At 46.6% G+C, this 17492-nt stretch overlaps 1 protein-coding gene across 6 annotated transcripts in view; it reads left to right on the forward strand.

Moving 5' to 3' along the window:
• The window catches only part of TIAM2 (TIAM Rac1 associated GEF 2), a 217719-nt gene that overhangs the window by 80343 nt on the left and 119884 nt on the right, over window positions 1-17492 (forward strand). For 3 of the 6 annotated variants that reach the window (XM_036222944.1, XM_036222993.1, XM_036222973.1), the window contains one exon: window positions 15684-15777. The exons of 2 other annotated variants lie outside the window; for them this stretch is intronic. The gene's annotated coding sequence lies outside the window, so the exon portion shown is untranslated. Of the gene's footprint in view, window positions 1-11859; window positions 15778-17492 lie in introns of those variants that run through there. One more of the 6 variants, XM_036222953.1, reaches the window with a different exon arrangement.

Raw genomic sequence — 17492 nt, forward strand, 5'->3', positions numbered from 1 at the left:
TATTACGGATCCAGGTCTTCATCCATAAGCACTGGGAAGACTTGAAGGAGGTTTGAAACGTGGATTTGGGGACACCAGTTGGGAGGCTGTTGCCTGAGTCTAGGAGAGAGATGGCGTGTGGGCTGGGTGGCAGCAGAGGTGAGGGAGGGAAGTGGGTGGACCGGGAAGATGCTGAGGCTGAATGGCCCGCAGGCCCTGGGTGCCTCGCGTGGCTGGATGGATAAAGTCCACCGCTGAGCAGAAGATCTCTAGTTCTCTTTGACGTGATGAGTTCTCATTGCCCTTGAGATAATCTGGTAGAATGACAGGCAGGCAGCCTGGAGCCTGGGGAGAGCTCTGTGCTGGGTACTCTGTACGCATCAATCATCGAATCACTGCAGCCCTGCGAGGTAGCTTATCTCAGCCCTGATTAAGAAAATGGTTTATCAAATATTCTTTAAAGCAGCACGTCTTTGCATGTAATCTTGGTGAAATGTAATCATCTGTGCCTGTTTTGAAGTTAGACGCAAAAAAAGCAAATAAGATAGGGACATAAACAAGAAATTACATTGTAAAAGCAGAGGAAGACGTTGATGGCTTAGGCAGCTGCCCACAGTAACTTAAGTACAGAAGAGACACCTCACATTGCACTAATATTTTGTACAGCAGCTAAAACATATTTGAAAAAAGAAAGGTCAGGTGATTTGCTAATTATCAGCTTTGAGTCACCATGTGGCTTCCCACTATTATTTAAGTAAAGAAAATTGAACAATAGAGGTATATTGAAATGAATGGTCTTGCTGTTTTTTAACTGTACCATGAGTTTTATCACCCTGTGTTATCTAGCTCTACAGTGTGCTGTCTGAACAGCTATTTCTTTTTCAAGTCGAAATTTGATTTACTTGGGCTATTTTTAAGAATCCTATGCCATGTAGTCCGTATTCATTAAAAAAAAATGTTTCGAGTAAGCACATCCTTCCTGATTTTAAGACAGTTCCTCAGGAATTTCTTTATGGTGAATTAAACAGAGAAATAACTAAGGGCGAAGGGCCTTAAAGACATTGTGGCAAATTGGTTGTCTCGGTCTCTTAAAGGAAAATTTATGTTGGGATGGAGGTGGAGACTCAGTTCCCAAGAAAGTGCCTTTATTTATGTGCGTCTTCACTGCTGGGCCTCGTGATTCAGCTTGGGATTTGAATGTGTAAGGACTATATATATTTTTAAAGTGTATGATGCATTATGGAAATGAATAGGTAGGGATTGGCTTCCCAGACGACTTTGAGGCCTGTCTCTGTGGAATCTTCATCAACCTATGGAGATACTTGAACCTGAAATAGCTTTGGATTTATGGATGATACGAAGAATTTGGGAGCAGCATATTAGAATGAATTTATTGAATATTAGACTGCTACATTCCAAAACTTGTATCTGTTTAAGGCATTCATTCACCGCACACTCATTGCTCTTATAATCTTCACCGTGCCCCACGTTAAAAATGCTGCAGAAAGACTCAGAGGACAGAGTCTCTGCCCTGGTGAAGCATGCGGCGTGTGCTAAGTGCCCTAACAGATTTGTACAAGGCGCAGTGATAAATCTGGAAGTAACGACTTATTATCACTCTTACGTGATGTTAGGGAAGATGTCTCAGAAGAGCCATGTAAGTTGGTTTTGAGAATGAAGAGGAATCTGCTACGCTGTTAGAGCCGAGAGGAGCATTTTCGCCAGGGCGGAAGGCGTGGGTGCATGGAAGTACATGGCGTGCTGTGGGCTGCAAAGAATTCGCATTGGCGGCTGGAGGGACAGGAGCTGGAAGGGTCAGTGGAGTCTTGCATGCCATGAAAAGTTTGGGACCTTTAATTGTGAAGGATGGATAATCCTGAAAAGTTTCGAAGTGGAACATAACAGGAACCAATTTCTGTTTTAGAATTTTCCTCAGGTTGGAGAAAGTACTGGAAATATCCCAGTAGGAAACAGTAGAGGCAGTGGTTGGGTCAGCTCCTGGGGTCTGAATGAACACCGTGCAGCGAAGGTGAGAAGGGCGGTACTGACGGAGTAGGAGCTGGAGGGTTTATGGACACCTGGACATCAAGGTGAGGAGAAGGAGAGGCAGGCGTAGGATAACTGGATGGGTTTCTATCTTGTGAGAATGGATGCAGGCGCCATTATCTCAGTTTGGGTACCTAGAACCAGGTTATTCGGGGGCCGGGTAGGGTTGGAAATATTATCTTCAGTTCGGGTCATCTGGATTTTGAGGCGGCCCATTCAGTAGGTCGCTACGTGGGTCGGGAGCAGAGAAGATCCATTTAAGCTGGAGATGGAGGCTTAGCTGTAAAAACAGGGAGCGAGGACATCAAAGGTGGACAGATGAGGACCAAGGAGCATCCAAGGAAGGGGTGGGGAGTGGGGGATCCAGAGGACGGAGGTTCTAGAAGCTGTATAAGGAATATCGCTTTTGTTAAGATTTTATAGTAAATGAAAAATGTTATGGAGGAACAGTAGTCTACAGTTAACATTATTAAAATCCATATTTCATATAAAGAACTTCACTTTTTTTTTTTTAGATAACATTTACAAGTTGGTATTTCTATGCCTAAAATCTGCTATTAAAGTTTAGAAATCAAAGGACTTTATAAAGACCCCGTATCAGATGGCATTCTCTATTTTTAGTTCTCCCTGATACTTTTCCTGTTTCCGACTGACTAAGTAGTTTTATAGAAAAGCCCGAGACTATAGCCAAGTCTTACATTATGTAATCGTGATATTATACAAATGTTTCCACTTCAGTCTGATTTCCTCTGATTATAGGCCCTGCTTTTCAGAGGGGCTCTGTGCGCTTAGCCTAGATTTACGGAGCCAGAAAATGAGGCTCAAGGTTACACCCACTATAGCAGCCGAGAAGAACTTGGAATTGAAGGACCTCTGGTCTCTGTTTAGCAGCAGCTGCCCCACCTCCTCATAATTAAAAGTCTATCTAATTCCCACTTCAAACGTAACATTTTCCTACCCTTAGAAGAATTCTGAGCCTTCCCATGGGGCGGAGTGGGAGCGCATCCCAACAAATACTCATTAGCACCTTTCATCCCCAGAGATGAAAGATCTTTCAGACACCAACGATAACCACAAAATCCCTTTGAGGCTGGTAGGTGGAAAATGCAATGTGAATCTGGACTTGAATCTGGACGAGAAGGAGACCTAAGGGTGCTTTGCCCAAGGCAGCTTGTTAGCAGACGAAGGCTAGAACCGAGATGCCGAATTTATGACCTGAAAGGAGATTCACCTCAGGTACAGTCCTGCTTGGTGAGGCCATGATGACCCCAGGTCCCACAGCGATCGTATCAATTCGTGCCAGATCAGGAGCTGGTAGCGGTATTGATTTGCTGATGCAGCTACAAGGATTCTAAGTGAAAGACAGATTCAATCACGAGCCTCTCTCCCTATCAGAGTCAATCCACGTCTGGTTAGTCCTAGGCTGAATGGCTAGTGTACTGTGACTTAAAAATATCTGTATAAGGTTTAAGCATATTACTTTTATCAAATAAATTGTAATCATAACCTTATTTAACATATTTTAAAAATTATTACTATCAATAAGCCTTTTTCTTATGTTTCAGTCCTTCCTGAGGGACTTAAGAGACTTAGTTCCTCAGCTGTGACTGATGTACTTCCTGTCTTCAGAACTAATCCCAGTACTATTTAAAGTGGTTTCGGAACCTCAGGGAGTGGCCAGTAAAGGTGGACACGGGGCCACTGGTGTTCATCTTATGGCCAGGGCCTTGGAGTGCGGAGGGTGTGGCTAGAGAATGGTGACAGGTGAATCGGGTCTCAGAGCAGCTCTGGATGAGGACGGGGTGCAGGGCGGGGCACCAGAAAGCACAAGGTTGTGATCGTGACTCTGGCTCTGCCGTCCTGCTCTCTGCTGTTACTGTGGGAATCAGGGAGGAAGGGGAGACCCAGTTGGATTAAATATTCAAACAGGATAACATTTAAAAATCAAAAACAAAACAAAACTCTGGCTAATTAGCACAGAATAATTACAAAAATGTGCTTAATGTCGTAGGGGATATTTTTAATGGAGTCAAGCTCTATTATAGCAAAAGATACAGATATGCTAAATAGAATATTGGCTTGTTTTGTGTCGCTACTTTGGAACTAGAAAAAACCCCAACAACCAACCTTCATCCTTGTCTTTTGTTTTAATTTCTTTGGGATCGAGGATATAATCACTCTACTCTTTCTCTCCTTACCCGATGCCACTTGGGAATCCCTAGGGTTTTGAACGAAGCGAGAACAGGATTCGACAAAGGAAATTAGTATAAAATAATGGTGAAGGAGAGAACATGCATAATAGGGTTACTGGGGACAGAAGTGGGGGGACCCCACAGGCAGGGGTGTGATGGCGGCCAAGGCTTGGAGCCAGCCAGCAGTGTCGGTTAGAGCCCAAGGAGGTGTTGGCAGTGATTGGGTTTGGGGAACAGGGCACGGGAGTGTGGGTCGGGGTGGAGTGCTGGGGTGGCACGTTCATTCCGGGCCCTGAAGTACTGGTTAAAACCACATCCCCGGACCGCACCGCTGTAGCGCCTTTTCACGTGCTGGAATCAGCAAACGCGTCTGTCACCCGCTCTCCCACCCCGTCTCCACGACAGCCATTTTTCTAATTGAAGCTTTAGTCCTTCATCCTGAGATAGCAGGTGATAAAATACCTATGGGAAATATGCCGCTAATTCCATGCTGAAGTAATTAAAATCAAAGGTCCGAAAGACTTTCGGTCTAAGGAAATTCCGTGATTATAGTGGTTTAGGGATGTACAAGTTATTTATCTAGCTCTAGTTACTGTAATTTGGTGCCCATTGGTGTGGACTCTCTGATTTGGTCCCAAGAGAAGGTGGAGGTTGACTGCGCAATGGACAGCCAGAGGGAGAGCCAAATCTGGAAAACACCATCTTCAGTCACATCCGGACTTCTGAGTAGTGCTTGAAATTCACATCTTTTACCCCAAATTCTTTTTATTCCGCACACAGTTCAATTCACATGCAATAAATTTGCCATCACTTATTATCATAATTTATCAACACTTCTCATAACATACTGTACATTAGGCCCCCCAAATAGGAAGCTGTTTATTCTACAGACTAACACATGCTGAGAACCTTTCCTAGTAATGAGTAATTTTTCTTGAAAAAAAAAAAAAACAGTAATCCTGGAGGCTTAGCTTATGCTAAATTCAGAAAAAGACCTATAATATCCCACCCACTCAGAAGGTTCCCTTGCTTATTAAATTAGGTCTCAGTACCCTAATTTAATTACTGTTGATTTTAGCATATAATGAAATTTGTTGCTATAGATAGTAAAACATAAATCTTCAAGTCTAGTTGTGTGCAGGTTTCTTAATTTATATTTTCCCTTGAACTTACAATTCACCCACCTACTCAGTTCCTAGAGAAATATTTTTTAAAAACACCTTTTACAGTGTTAGTAACGGACGTTTAGGCCTTGGCGTTACTGAGTCATCTTGCTAGCTACGAGCGCGTTAAAAATAATTCAGAATTTCCCTTCGTGTCTCTGACTGGAAGAAAGCCCGCATTTCAAACCAGGATAAGAAGACAGAACGAACAGTAATTATTTCACATTGATTTGGACTGGGCCTTGAATCAGGTGACTTTTAAAGATATTTTCCCATTTCGTTTTTACAACAGTCCTGGGAGGTGGGTAGAATCATTTCCATTTTGCACGGAGGGAAATCGGGCTAAGGAGGGTCAGAAAAAAATGACCCAAAGTCAAGGATCAGCGAAGGGCAAAGCTGGGTTTGCTCCTGACACCTCCGCCGAACGAGCTCTCGTCTACTTTGCAGACACACGTTAAGATTTCTCAGTTAGTTTTCGTCATTACGGACGAACTGCTTTACAGTTCGTGCTCACGAAGTGTGGACAGACGATGACGGTCCGGTGCGGTTGGGAGGGGCTCCTTGACTGCTGGGTCGTGACTGACGTCTGCTTTCGAGATTGTCTTCTGAGGGCTGACGTGCAGGTGACAGCCTGGACTTGAGCCTCCCTCGGGGGGCGTCCCGATCCGCTTCTCTTTTGGCCCACGCTTCACACCGTGCCCTCATGCGTGACACTTCTCCGTGTCCGGTGTAGTCCCAGGCTTCCTGGTCTCTCTGTCCTCCTTACAAGACTGCAGGCCCCCCCGGTTCCTTGTATCCCGGTTGGAATAGTCCTCAAGACAAGGTCCATCGCCAAGGCGGAGCTGCTCCGCTCGGCCTGGTGTCGTGTCTTCCTTGTCTGAACTACCCCTGGAGGCTGTTCCCTGGTGCTCAGCGATGTTCTGGCCGGTGTCACCTTTAGATAACCTTTCTAAATCCCAGCCTGCTCTCGTCCCGTTGGTATAGTAGCTGCCTTATCTCTTTGCAAAAAAAAAAAAAAAAAAAAAAAAAATTCCCTGCATCCTCCAAACCATTTAAAAAATTTTTAAATTAGTTTCAGGTATATAGTACATCAGTTAGAAATTGATATAGTTTGTAAAACGATCCCCTTAAATGCTCCTTCTCTCCTCTGACTCTCCACCTGGCCATTACATCACTGCTGACTGCGTTCCCTGTGCCATGCTCCCCATCCCCGTGACCATCTATCAGCTACTGATTTGTACTGCTTTAACCCTTCACCCCATTCTCCCAGCCCCCCAAACCTGCATCCCCTTTGCCTGTCATCAAATTGCCCTCTATATTTGTTATTGTGTGTTTGATTAGTTTGTTTTTCATTCCTTAGATTATGCATGTAAGTGAAATTATATGGTATTTATCTTTGTCTGACTTATATTTCACTCAACATAGTAACCTCTAGGTCCATCCACGTCATTGCAAATGGTAGAATTTCATTTTTTTTAATGGCCGAGCAATAGTCCATTATATATATGAACTGTAACTTCTTTATCCAATCGTCCGTTGGTGGACAGTTAGGTTGCTTCCTTATCTTGGCTATTGTAAGTTGTGCTGCCATGAATAGTGGGGTGCATAGGTCTTTATGAATTATTGTTTTGGTTTTCTTTGAGTAAATACCCAGAAGTGCAATTGCTGAGTCAAAAGGTGTGTCCATTTTTAATTTTTTGAGAAACCTCCAGACTGTTTTGCAAAAACAGCCGTACCAATGTGCAATCTCGCCAACAGTGTACGAGGGTTCCCTTGTCTCCGTCTCCTCGCCAGCACTTGTCGCTCTTTGGTTTATTGATGACAGCCATTCTGACAGGGGTCAGGTGACTCCATACCATTTTTTATAAAGTTCCGTAGTTTGTTCCATTATGCAGGTTGATGTTCGTCTTTAGGCATGTTTTTTCTTCTCCTTTTAAACTAGACCTGGACTATATCTTCCTTTAGCTGGGCTTGATGAGCTTGGTGTTCGTTGCTGCTGAAAATCACATCTCTGTTTCAGATTGGTTTAATGAATGGTGTGTGTGTGTGTGTGTGTGTGTGTGTGTGTGTAAACCAAGGGAAGTTTCTGGCATATAGTTTATAAAACGATCCCCCTTCACAGCACCCTTTTGCTACCATCCCCGACGGCCGGTTTACCTTGCCCCTTTATGCAGTTCATCGCGCCTCGGCCATCTTTTCTCCCCTAACGCCAGGCCCTTTGATAAGCGGCACTGCGCCCAGCTCGTCCTGCGATCACGCATTCTCAGCGCCCTGCGTAGCACCTTGCTGTTGAGACTCACGTGTGGCTACCTGTAAAACGCCGCATGTGCCAGCTGCAGTCGGCACAGCTGGAGATTCCGATGGGCCCAGTAGGATACTGTAGGCTGCATTTTGGTGGACCCTAGCGCTCGCCTTGCTCAAAAAGTTCCCGATGTTGGTTGGTTTCTCGGTTCATTTCCATTTGCCCCATAATCACAGGATAAAACAGCAACAGTTGCTTGAGCCCTGGGAATTCTCACATGTGCTCCTTTCTGCAAAATGAATTAGTGATCGGAAACCGAAGCAGCCTTCGGTGGAATGTTTTTCTCGCCTTCCAGAAAGGCGTCGTCATCTGGACAGTGGCTGTCGCCTCAGAACCTTGTCTCTGACTTCCTGCCAGCGACACGAGACTCGCAAGGACCTTCTCTGTGGGCCGGGGCCGCTTTATCTCAGACCCTTAACCAGCGAGAGGACTTCAGAACATTTACAAAGACGGTTTAAAAGAGAATTTACTGCAAAGCCTACGCATTTTTATTTTCGGAAGTAAAATTCCCCCATTTTATGGGCAAGGTGTATAACTACAGGTTGCACATGTTTGACTTTGAGCAGAAGTTTAGGTCAAAACAATGTGGCATCTTCCAAGTGTTAAGTACGGAATCTTTCAAGTTTTAGTGACGTCGAAGTGCTGTGTGTACGTCGCTATAAAAATAGCCTCTGAAATAATGTTTCACACTCTGACCAACAACCTGGCCTTGGGCTGAACCCGGGCGATGTCACCAGAGGGCAGGTTAACGGCAATCTTGAGTCTCGCGTGGGATGGACTCAATGCTTCTCCTGTGGGGTCTATGGCCTGGACTTTTTCGGCCAAGTTCATGACTCAGATCATTTCCTGGAAGGCCACAGGGAAGGCACCAGTCAGAAAACATTTTTTTTTGGTCAGTTGAACATTAGCTTGTGCTCTGTCACTGGGAAGGAAAAGGATGACAGCTTTGAGAAGTTTAGGAGAATGAAATATTTCAGTCATCCACAGAATCATTTAGTGGTAGTGTCACATCAGAGCATCCAAGGACAAATCTTTCCATATGCTACTTAAATCCAGGGATTCTTGACTCACCGTGAGTGTGCACAGGGTTAGCACCACCCTTGGTTCATTCATTTGCTGCTTCCTCCCTTCACTCATCCTCCACCTCACAGTCTATCGAGAGTTCCTTACATGTAAGGCACTGTGAAAGAGCGTTGGTTACGCTGTCTTTATAAACGAATCCTCTTGGGGAAAAACTCACACGCGCCTTTTCCATTATATGTCACTTTTCCGCAGTTATGACTAGTCTTGGAACCAGGCAAAGTTATCCTTTAGAGAATGCATCTGGTTCAGTCAACAGAGCTTTGAGACAAAGGTGGGAGCCCCCTCGATTAGTTATTTCTACTCACACAGCCCAGCAGGCAGGTGTCCGCCGTCAGCCCTGCTCTGTGGCTTTCTGTACCCGAGAGCCACTTATTCCACAGGAGGTATTTGTTGAGGCCGTTTAATGCGTGATTCCCTGTAGATGGCGCAGGACCTAGAACAGAGTCGAACACACTTCCCGATACAAAAGTGTCGATGCTTTAGTCTTATACTGACATTTTCAGGTGCTTGCCCTTCCAAGTGATGTACAAATGTGTATGTCCTATTTTAAGGTCAGGAGATACTCTTGTTTTCCCCACTTTCACTCAAGGAACATGCGACTCCGTATGGGAGGGCAGCTTCTTACCTGCGTTTTGTTCCGTTGCTCACGCCGTCTTTCATAAGCTGTTGTGCTAATTTAGTCATTTGATTGCATTTGTTTACTACTTTCATTCCTGTGCTTCAGTTACTGAAAAGGAACAGTTTGCTCAGTCGAAGGATGGGGTAAAGGAAATGATAGTATTGTGCAAATGTGAGCTGTTCCTACACCGGATGATTGGCTGTCATCTCCTTCAGTGGCTCCTTTAGCTGTTAACGTGCACTATCTTACCTGTTATAAAGATAGAGCCTTTTTATGCTTAGAGTCGTCGCGGTGAAACTAAAGAGGAAGGAGAATTAGAGATAGGGAAGGCTATAACAAGAGGATGAATTAATAGACCCTGCTACTTTTTAATGACCGCTCCCCCGCCCCCCACTCCCGCCACACACACAAGCATCTTGTTAAGTTTCTTCTCTCTCCTCTTGAAACAGCCACTAGGTGTGATGATGGGTTGGTTCTGCGTGTGGAGAGGGCTGGAGGAAGAAGTAGAGATGCTCAGGGAAGTCACCTCCCAGGACAGAAGAGGAAGGCAGCCATTTCCGGCCGGGATCGTCCAGGTGGCCTGCTGGCCCCGCACAATTTAAAGTTTCTCATGTACAAGAAGCTCGGTTCCGTTTCCTGTAGGCCTGGCACTGTGTTGCGAGTGGGGCGCGCCTCCCCCGATGCTGACTGCATGTGCTACTTGGCGCACGGACGATACGGTTTTGGACACGATAAGGAATTATTCTGTCGCAGTTCTCTAATGAAGAACGTCACTCCACCCTCGCCATTATTCGCCGAGTTCCTTCGTGCCGCTGGATGAAGGTCATCGTCCGGCTGGAAGCCACAATTCAGGGGTGGCTTTAAGACAGCAATGCTGAATCGGTTTCTTTTGTCTTGGCCAGGGGTGGGATAGGATTGTTTGCAGTGCCTTCTCATGTGCTGGAAAATATGGGGACAGGTGTCAGGTAGATAACAGGGGTCAAGGAAGTCAATGCGATGCCAGGTAGAGGCTGCCCTAGGGCTTCAGGTCAGGTGCCCCAAGGAAACCAGGCGTAAACTCACGGCCCTCGCGGAGCTGGTGTGGACATCCCATAGTGTCACCTCGGCTGCGCTCCTGTAGGTTCAAGGGGAGGGAGCATGCAGTGGCCCACGCTCCCCCACGGGAGGAATGTCGAAGAATGCGGAGACATGTTTTAAAACATTCACGGGAGCCTAGTGTAGCCAAATCCATTCTGCTCTACCTGGGACACGGAAGCTCGGGAGTTTTTGTGACGTGGGTGTTATTTAGGTCTCACTTGTATTTGGGTCTTGAAGACGGGGCTTCGGGCCACTCCTGTGTGTGCCCGCAGCATCTTACCCCCGTGGACCACACTGCATTGTGACCGATGGTTTACTCGTTTACAGGCGGTGCGAGACCGTAGCAGCCTCTCCGCCACCATCATATTCTGGACACTTAGCATAGCGCCTTGAACACAATGTACGTTCAACAGATAGGTCTTGAATTGAGTAACTGAGTCGGCGGCCTGCATGTTAGGCACGCCGGCTAGACACCGCCAACTTCTACATGCTTGAATTTTGTCCCTGGATCGTGAACTTCGTGGGAATCCCCAGGGAGACTTATTCTAAACAGAAGCCAGCCTCGGGGACACAGTGGCCCAGTGGACGTGCTCTGCCTGGCTTCCAGCTGTTCACTGATTTTTTTTTTTTTTTTTTGGTTTTTCACATGAGCTGTTTTAGAAATCACAAGGGCTCTGCTGTTACTTGGTTCGCCATAAGCTGTAAGCACTGTGCTCCATGTGTACAGAAGTCTGTCATTTGGGGAGGATCGACTGAAACTTCCTATTTTCGTGGTAATTAGTCTTTCTTTTGCGATCGGCTGGCGCGCTGTCCTCCGCTGGGGGAGTGGACAGCCCTGTTTTGTTAAGGGCCGCATATCATTCCGCCCGCTCTTGGTGCAGGAACAGCGTGCTGGGGTCCATCCCGGCACGGCCCCCCCCCCCCGATCCCCAGGTGCCCTGGAGTCAGCATCACATAGCGCTTTCCTCATCCTGTCTCTGAAGCCTCCAATGGCCCGAGAGGCTGGGCTGATGCGCGCTCCGCCTCCTCTCAGTCTAGACCTGGGTCACGGGAGGGGTTGCAGGAGACAGGAGTCGTGGATCTCACTCCCAGTCCCTTTCTGGCTCCTGGAACGGTTCCCACCTACTGCATTGTTCTAGTACAAACCTGCAGCCCCAGTCTCTGCGTTGATAAGCTGCCCAGCAGATTGCAAGGCTACAGCACATCCAGAAACTTTAAAACGTGGTTCTCATTCGGAGAGATGGGAGTTACAAAGGGGGTTTAAATTGAAGAAGGCAAAGGCGTGAATTTTTAGAAATTTCTCAGGGAGAAATGCATTCTTTCTACCTAAGTGGAGTAGGGGGAGCGTGTTTTAATTAAGGGCGTGGGTTTAGCTAAATCGATCACTCTCTTCTCCAGCAGTTTCTCCTGACCTACCGGTGTTTGACCGCTGTTTGCGGCTGACTCACTCTGCCCCCCTGCAGAGAAGGTTCGTAAACACTGGCCACTGGGACCCTAGGGTGGCCTTGACAGTAGGCTCCCGATGGATTGATAAATGCTGTGGCTGTGCCGTGGGTGTGGCCGGCCTTTCTTTTCACTGCGGTGTAAGGGGGGGTCCGATGGCATTCAGCTTCGAGGGGAGGTTTGCGGGCAGAATCTTCAGCCTCGTGAAATCGAACAGCTTTTCACCGCCAAACTCGTGGGAGGAAAACATCGTAAGGTCTATTCCTGTTCAGTTACAAGGACACCGTGGTGGCAAAGCACGCTCAGAGGCTCCAGGACCTGGCTGATGTTCAGGCTGAAAAGAGCGTGATTGAAACCCGTGGGCCGATGACTCTGCCGCACGCGGTCCCTGCGTGCTGCCGCGGATACAAGCACATTCTTTGTGTAGCTAAAAACATAGCCTTGCTAGAGCCGTGTTCTAGACGTGGTTTACGTAGCAGCGCTGCCTTGAATCTCGTGGCCTCGAATACACCGTGGAGCCCGTTAGATCCTTCCGTAGTGTCACCCAAGGGCTCGGAGTACGAGCGCGTCTCGCCGATAACGCAGTCGAGAGAACATCCACTTGCCGCAGATGGACCGTAGTCCATCCAGCTGGATGCGAGTTAACTTTGGATGCGGAATACCCCCGGGAAGTGGAAAGGGTTGCAGAGAAGACGCAGGATCCACGGGAGAGTACTTCGGGCAGCCGCCGATTTGTCCCTGGGACAAAACCACTGTCGTCGGTTCTGGGACGGGGCTGACGTCGTCGGCTGGCGATCCAAGCTCCAGCCCCAGTTCTCTCCCGCAGGTCAGCCTTTCTCCGGGCCTCTCCGTCTTCCTCTGCGAAATGAGCAGGGTTCGAATCAGTGTACTTGTACTCTAGACTCAAAAATTCCCGAATCCTGTCTAAAATCGTTGCCATCCAAAACGATTAGTAGTTACATCAATCAGATTCTCCAGAGAAGCAGAACCAGCAGGAGCCTGCCTGCCTGTCTATCTGTCTATTCGTCATCTATCTATTGAGAGAGTTTAGAAAATTGCCTCACATTATTGAGTGAGTCTGAAATCCATAGGGTAGGCCGGCAGACTGGTAGCTCAGGCCGAAGTTGATATTGTCTCGAGTTCGAATTCCCAAAGGCAGGAGGTGGGCAGGTTCCTGTGTTGCAGTCTGGAGGCAGAACTCCTTCTTCAAACCCGAGAAAAATATTCTGAGAAAGCTCAGTCTTCGCTTGTATGGCCTTCCACTGATTGGCTGAGGCCCACGCGCATTATGGAGGATAATCCGCTTTATTCAAAGTCTACCGATTTAAATGTCAATCATATCTAAAAAAATGCCTTCACAGCAACGTCTAGACTGGTGTTTGACCAAACGGCTGTGTACTGTAGCTTAGCCAAGTCGACACAAAACCTTAACTATCACCATAGTTAGGTTGCAACTTTCCCTTTATATGCAATATAAGTCACGTGACGGAAAAGCAGGCCGGTCTACATTTAAATCATGTTGTATTAGCGATTCGATGCATCATTTCTTCCGTCCATCCATTCATCATACACTCGTTAAGTGCCCGTGTGTAAGATACCGTGCTGGCCGTCAGGAAAACAAAGCCAGACGAGTCCTTTTCAATTTTGAAGCCATGAAAACCTCGTAAAGGAGACAGACGCGTGAAAAAGAAAGAGTTGCCATGTAGTTACCTGTATCAGGTAGAGTGGTGAGGTGCAGAAGGGGAGGGATGACCCTTCATTTCTTGCGGGGAGAAAGGACGGGGTCGGGGCAGGCTCCACAGAGGAGGATACACGTAAGCTGGGTCTCGAGGGGGAATGAGGAGTTCTCCAGGAAAGCATTCCCAGCAGGGAACAGCACGTGCAAGTGCTTAGAGGATAAAAAACTGTCACGCTCATGAAATGGCCAAGGGTTCAGAATGCGCGTATCGAAAGCTGCTGTCACGTGATAGGTGCTCGAGGTGCAATATCTTCATTGGAAAAATTAAAATGTGGCAGATCTCCTATTTTATGGTTTCTCGGTTAGCAAATTAACATCAGGCCATCAGTAAAATATGACAGTTCTTGGCTTTAAGAAAAATGGTCACTATAATGTGTGTCGATAGGGCCTGCTGAAGCTTGCTCAATTTTCCATTCTTACCATTTAAAAGTATTTTCTTGTCCATGCTGGTTTAATTACAAAGTGAGTTAAAAAGTTATGTCTATATAGGATTTATCTTATAAGGCAGGCATTTTTGACCAAATAGATCAGGTTTCTAGGAATGTTCTCTGGACCAATTATGACCCGTTGGGCAAATTGGTCTACCTCTTTCGGCTTTAGATTCTCACCTGCAGTGAGAGGGAATTGGGCTGGTTTTTAGAGGTTCACCCATAGGATAGTCTGTAATGGTACATGAAAATTGTTGTTTGTGCTGTGCCTAGTTATATAGGTGTATTTTGATAGCATGAATCATTGTGATAACCAAACATTTCCCAATAGCAACTATTTACAGTGAAAGTAATGTATTGCTACTAAGGCCACTTTATTATTTTATGAGCATTATGTTATTAAATACTTAGAATAACCCTGAAAAGTAGCTAATATTACTTTCCATTTATAGTTGAAGAAATCAGAAGCTTCGAAAATTTAAATAACCAGCCTGGACTCACTCAGGTGGTAATGGGGGAACAGGGGGTTGGACCCTGATCTTTTGGCTCCAAAGTCTGCATTTTTTATCAAGGACTGTCACTCATAGTACACAATTATCACCAAAATGTAGTGTCTTGTGTACATAGCAGAGGTGAAATACTGACTTATAAAAAGGCAAGTCTCACTCTCTGAAAGCAATCTCTTTACATTTTACAATGAAAGAAAAGGGACTTTCTGGGATCTTGACCGAATGGACCATGAACTTTTAACATATCACTGGGCATCTTATCAACGATAGGCAGCAAGTAGTATTCTCCGTAAGAGAGGGCACTAAAATCACCTGCTTAATGAGTGACAAGACTCTGATCGTTGACCTCACGCACTTTCATTTGGATTCTGCCCCACAGCCCGTGATGACCGTCCTTGACACGCTGGTTCTTAGGGTCTCGCCAGTCCTTCTGCACAGGGACCCGTGCTGCCTCTGTTGGGGACCATTCCCCTTACCGCAAAGTAGCGCTCAGATCTCAGCCCGGTCGTTGTCTCAGACAGCCATTTCCTGAGCTTCCGTTTTAAATTAGCCGCTCGTCATTCACTGTCTCATAATCCTCCCATCTCTGCATGTCACATATCACTGGAAAGCATTTTTCTTATTTACGTGTTTGTTTTGACTGCTTCTTCCTGTTTGAATGAAGCTCAGTGAGAGCAGAGACTTCCTCTCTTATTCGCTGCTCTACTCCCACCTCTGAGAGATTAGTGGTTTGACCACAGTAGGCTCTATGTCCGTCCGTCCGTCCATCCATCCATCCATCCATCCATCCATCCGTCTCTTCCCCTCCTTCGCTTCCCTCCTCCCTCCCTTCTGCCCTCCCTCCTTGTATCAATAAAATGACTCGGCCATATGAAGTTACAGGACGAAGCAGTAAATTTGCTTCTCCAGTCAGGATGTGGGAAGACCCTCCTGTGTCCTGTGTAGTTAATCACTTAACCCTTGATTTTTTTTCTTTCAGATGCTTCCTTTTTGTACCAAGCACAAGATATAGCAGAATGCCGAGAAATCAAACTTCGATTATAAAAACTCTCATTTTGAGGAATTGCTTCTCACCCCCACTGCGTTTTCCTTCTCTCTTGCCAGGACTTCGTGCTCGCATTACAGAGACGCCTCTTCGGGCAGCTCATTCTGGACGAATGAATGATTTCTCTAAGCGTCATCCCCACTGCCTTAAGGGGTGAGTTGGAGGCGCTTGCGAATCTCCAAGGTGTTGATTTATGTCAGTCCGTATTTCCTGCGTGTCTCTTTCCTACGTAGTTCTGCTAACTGCTCTCCGAATGCCGACTTGCGTCGGTAAAGCCAACGTGGGTCCCTCAGGTGCTATAACTGTGGTTCCTGCAGGGGACCCACTGCCAAGCCTGAGTGGCTCATTACAAACGCTCTTTAATGTGCATGGTCCCCTCTCTCTGGAGAACTGTGTGCCCATCTCCTGGGAGCAGAGGCGGAAAACTTACAAAATGAGAAGTGTCCATTTCCACCTCTTTATGTACTAAATACTGATAGAGCCCATGCTTGATCCCTCCTGCCGAAGAGCAGATCTAGAGTATATCATTTCTAGTTGGAGTCGTATGGTCAGGTCAGCTCAGGAAACTTGGACCCTAAGAAAGCATCGAAGGAAGGTGAGCTCCTACCTGTGACGCTGAGCCGTCTCGCTCTGACCGGGATGTTTTACGCGTAGCCGCATTGGCGTTGCCAGCTGAGTCCTAAGGCAGGAACACGGAGTCTGGCTGGTTCTTGGCTGCGGATAAGCTTGGTCGGGTCTGCACGGCATGTCCCTGACAAGTGTTTCAAGGGTATTTAAATTAGTTGTCTACCTTTGAGAACAAAGAAATGCTTAGAAAAGCAGTGTTTTCAGTGTTTCTTAAAAACGTGGTTCATCTGGCAGCTTGGGGTTCTGCCTTCTGCCGGCCCTTTGGGATGTGTCGTGCGTGGGGCATTTGCCACGGTCCCCAGCACGTCGCGCGGGGTCCCCAACACTGAGTTGTTTTCAATGAAGTCGTTTTTCTCATAGTGGAATGAGGAGAAAGCCGGAAAAGTCCTATCTACTTCTGTATGAGTCGTGGAAAACTTGAAGGTATTTCCGTGGAGTTTCATATTTCAAGAAAAATAGAACAGAGCATGTTTTGTGTGCTGAAGAATACTTGTAAAAATTTAATTTGCAGGCAAAGGGTCTCTGTTTCTTGAGAATACAGCACCGAGGCCTGCTTTATTCAGACATTTTAAACAGCCCCGAGTATGCGAGTAGACTCCGGACGGCACCGTTTTCCCTCTGTGTTCAGATACAACTCTTTCTCTTTTCTTTTAGGCCACTTCCTCTCAGGAGCAAACTCCCTCTCCTTCCGAACGATCAATTGTTGGGTCTCCTGGCTCGGTGAAATGGCAGGAGTGTGTAATTTGCACACGCATGTGGATTCTGGAACTAGGTTCCATTCTGCCTTCTCTAGTGAACCCCCAACATTCCCGAGAGTTTCTGGCCCCAAAATAGACGAAGTTCTGTCACCTCATTTACTCTGGGTGGGGTTCCCAAGAGAACCGTGCCCTTAGCCTGCTAAGGCACACACTGAAGCCCTCAGACTCTCTCTCCGTGTGCATTTGCTTTGTAGTGAAAAACATAATCTGGTTTCGTTTGTTTGCTCTGTGTTCACAAGGGTGGTTCTGGCTTCTTTGTGAAGATAAACTGGAAGGGAGGGAGCACGGAAGAACCGTGAAAGTTGACTTCCGTCGTTTGTAGGGTGATTGGGGAAGAGAAGGGTAGGGCGTGTGTTGATAACGGATGGAAAGACTGGACTTAATTAGTGGAAATTTTTTAGGATGACGGATATGGAGTCCCTAGAAAGAGTTCTCATCTGTCAATTGGTTGTTTAACAATGGAATGTGCTCCCCAGTGGAGCT

This window comes from Rousettus aegyptiacus, unplaced genomic scaffold (assembly GCF_014176215.1).
Source record: "Rousettus aegyptiacus isolate mRouAeg1 unplaced genomic scaffold, mRouAeg1.p scaffold_m13_p_1, whole genome shotgun sequence".
Classification (NCBI taxonomy): Eukaryota; Metazoa; Chordata; class Mammalia; order Chiroptera; family Pteropodidae; genus Rousettus; species Rousettus aegyptiacus.